The following is a 4,184-nucleotide window of genomic DNA, read 5'->3' as shown; positions in this document are numbered from 1 at the left end:
AAGAGTATAAGTTAAACCACTGATACAAACTACATTACTGGCCTTTATGTTTAAAAGGTGGGTGTAGTTGCTCAGAAGTTCTTGAAATGCTTGCAGCACAGTCAACATTTAAAAAATTAGTAAGATATTAAAATTGCATAGGTCTGTTCTAAATGCTATGAATTTCAAATCTCGCTGAAGACAAAGCTGCAAGTGCTCAGTGCATCTCAAGATCTGACCTTATCACATTGATAAGAGATAGGGAGTTGAGCTTCGTGGTAACTGATGATTTCTAATCGCAGGTTTGTCAGATAGTATCAGAGTAGTGGTTTTAAATGCTCTCACTCCTTACCCAAAAGAAAATAGAAGTGAAGAAAAGAGGAGCTGGCTAGAGGGGAGGGAAGAGAACCATCTGTTCACCAGCCAACCTAGCGTGGGAATTAACCTTTTTATAGGGCATATAACACTTTATTATGTGGGACCAAAAGTACTTGGGCAATGCAGAGCACAGCACAATTGTAAGACTTGGGAGAGGATGACTGCATCTGAGAAGTAATAAATCCTTCATGCATTATGATGTAATGGCAGAAAGATACATCTTTGATAGGCACATGTAAATAAAGTGCAGGAAGACTGTACTGAAAGAATATTACAGTCTCCTTTAGGGACATGTTACAGGACTGTGCTAAATGCTGGGATGTATCAATGCACACCACTCACTGCAGGCAGCTGAAAGTATTCAGGCACCTCACAAGGGGCACTCAACAACTTTGTAGTCACATGAGAACAAATGAAGCTTTAAGTCTGCCAGGTACTAAAAACTTAAATCAAATAAAAAGCACTATGGAAATGATATACAAATGCATTCCGTTGGAAAAAAAGGAGAAAAGCCCAGTATTCATTTTTTGTAGGGTGAGGTTTATACTTTTTTTTTTTCAAATATCACATGCTGCAATCTTGGTTTAAATGATTGGCATTGCAATAGGAAAACTTCATGAGGATGTAGGCAGGCGAGGTTCTTTGGGTAAATATATCTTTTATTATCCCAACTGAGTAGTTGGAAAAACGTTCTTTGCAAGCTTTGGGGTGCAATCACCCTTCTTCAGGCATAGGGAGTCTGCTGTTCTGAGATTTCCAAGGAATGATCAGCGTGAGGATGATCTGTCAGCTTTAACTGGTTTATATTGACTGCAGAGAAGGCTCTCTCACATATGTACATGCTTTTGAATAGAAAAACCATTCATATGGTATTACGAAACACGCAGGAAATGTGTCTGAATTTCCAATCAGGCTAGTTCCACCAGGACTGCCCCTTTGAAACAGCCTTTCAGGGGTGAAACTTCGGGAACCCCTGCTCTTTGGTAGCCATCAATGTCAATAAAGGTGTTTATATCCCAAATCCTAGCCGGAATCTAGAGTTTGCTGGACTGACTGTTAGCTGCAGCAACAGGAATTCCTGGTTGATCTTTGACTAGCTTATCTACGTTTGCTGAGAAGTATTGTTTGATGCTAGGCAGTATTTAGCTAAAAACATATACAAGATGGGTTGGAAGGAAGCAGGTTTCCTACCCTGAAACACTAGCTATTCATGAATGGCACAATTTGCTCAGTAGCCAAAGTGGTTAATGGCCAGATTCACATGCCTTACGGCTCTTGAGGATCAAGTGTATTGACTTTTAATCACTTAAAGTCACAATGATTAACCAAATTTCCCAAAGTGACAAAAAAGTCAGCTACAACTCAACCACTACTGTTCTATTTAAGTGAATATAGTCTGAAATCAAACAAGGATTTAAAAAAAAAAAAAGTGTGTAGTAAATTTTAATTGTTAAGGCAAAATAGGTTCAAGTTTAAAGAATGTTTGCTATATTAAGAATGAAATGATAAAATTACAAGTCATGCAATATGGTTCAAAAGGTGCTGAGGTATTTTAAAACAGTGTTACATTTCATGTAATGTTACAAAACACTTTCTAAATTAAGTAAAATCTGAATGATTTTATTTAACGTTTTCTAATTCTACATAGTTTTTATGCTTCTTAAAACAGCTATTTTACATTTGTAGTAGATTAGGTCATTAGTTTTACAATTGCCAGCACAGGGATATTTCATTAGTAGACAGATTGTTGTAGAGATCAAGACAGAGAGGTTATGCAGTTTCTGAACCACAACTTTCTGAAACCAAATCAGAGAATTTTAGCAATGTTATTTAAAAAAAAGACAAAAAACATAGAATACATTACTACTATTCCCCCCATCCTCCAAAACTGGTAAATTGCTTAAATTCCGTTGATTTCATGGTAGTGCCATAAAAAACATCATTTGATGTAAAAATTTAATGAGCAATGAACATTTTAGTTTCTAATTACCAAAACTGAACAGTACTTTACAGCTTGCTTGATAATTCTAAATTAGTATTTTCTAATAAATTAAAACATTTCTTATTACAAATTCATAACGTGTTAAATATTTAAAAATGTAACAACATTCAGTGAATTATAATTGTGGCAACAACATTATATGCCCATTTTCACATGCGTTCACTTCTCCTTCCAGATAAAGTTTTTCATACTTGTTCTCAGTCCCAAGGACAATTTTTAGGAGCAGGGGGAAATTTCAGTTAAGTTTTGCCCTGGCTGTTTTTTAAAGTAATTTAAACACTGTGAAACCGAGACAGGTTTCCCCATGCATATATATATAAATATATAACATGGAGAAATTGGAATATCATATGTTCATTAGAAACAAGTAACTCTTGACATCTCTGAAAAAAAATTTAGAAAAAAAATAATGAGGACTAAAACAAACACTTTTTGTGAACAGAAGCCTATTTTTTCCCCGTTTAACCAAAAAATATACATTGATATTTTTTTCTAAATACAGGTACAGGCATTCAGGGTTTGACAGTAGTTAGACAGTATTATCAGCACACCAACAGCCTATCACACTAATATTATCTCATATTTTCCTTACAGCCCCCATTCTCATCAGTGTTCATCCATTAGATTTTTTTCTTATACTTTAAGCCAGGGCTGCTCAACCCCTTGGCCCATGGGCCAGATCTGGCCTCCGGCACCATGTCATCCAGCCCACAGGGATCCCCACAGACTTGTGGGGAGCCTGGCAGGCCATGGCCCTATGTGCTAGGGTGGGCACACAGGACAGTGTGCCCCCCTCCCTCCCTTGGCATGCGACCGGGGGAGCAGCATGGGACCCAATGCTGGAGCGCAGGGTCTGATCTGGCGCATGGCCCATGTCTGACCTGCTGGACCAAAAGGTGGAACATCACTGTTTTAAGCTCCTTGAATCAGAAACGTCATCTCTCGCTCTTGTTTTATGTGCCCTGAAACAGATAGGGGCTTAGTTCAAGCACAGGGGGCCCTAAGCACTCCAGTAAGACAAGTAGTTAATTCTGCAACCCCAGGCACGGACAGTGCAGAGCAGCTCTGAAGGGTTCAGCTCAACTCTGCTCCCTACTTGACCTGGCTGCACCTCACCATAGCGCTTATTTGAGCACGGAGCGAAAGAGCCACTGTTGTGTCTGTGATGGGCCAGAAATGATGAGAGAGGCGAGGGCTTCTTAGGGTGCTTTAATGGGGCCAGCAATGCAGCCGGGATCAAGGTGGACAGATATCGCTCCTCAGGTCTCGACGATTTCCTAGGAGCACAGAGTTGAAACCCTCCAGCACTGGAGGGCAAACAAAACTCTTGTGGCAGAGGCAATATCTGTTATTAGACCAACTAAATAGTAGCAAAACCAAAATTCTTTCTTTGTGAGCTTTTGGGCCCAGGCACGGGAGAATTCAAAGCCTGTAAAAGCTCTCCCGGGTAGAAAAGAAACGTCGTCTTGCACAGGGGAGTTCAGAGATGGCAGCGTCCCCCAGGGCACAACAGTCCGTTTCAGAGACAGGCTGCTCGGAGAACACGCGAAGGAGGCGCGGACAACGGGCAAAGCAGGCTTGTCACCTGGCCGCGTCCGACTGCAGGCAGGGTGTTGACCGTGGCTTCTACCTTGCTCAGCTGGGAAGTTTTCGTTTCAAGACGGCGGATTACCATATCGCCCGTGAGTCAGGGATGCTGGTTTTAGCCAACGCGGCTCCGGTCACCCCCCAAGCGAGCGGGGCGGGGGCTCAGAGGGCGCGCAGGTGGGGCAGGGCGCGCAGGCGGTCGCGGCCGGCCGCGCTCTCCACCTCGCGGAGCCACTCG

The sequence above is a fragment of the Alligator sinensis genome, unplaced genomic scaffold, assembly GCF_000455745.1.
Source record: "Alligator sinensis unplaced genomic scaffold, ASM45574v1 scaffold832_3, whole genome shotgun sequence".
Classification (NCBI taxonomy): Eukaryota; Metazoa; Chordata; order Crocodylia; family Alligatoridae; genus Alligator; species Alligator sinensis.
This window is presented reverse-complemented; position numbering follows the sequence as displayed.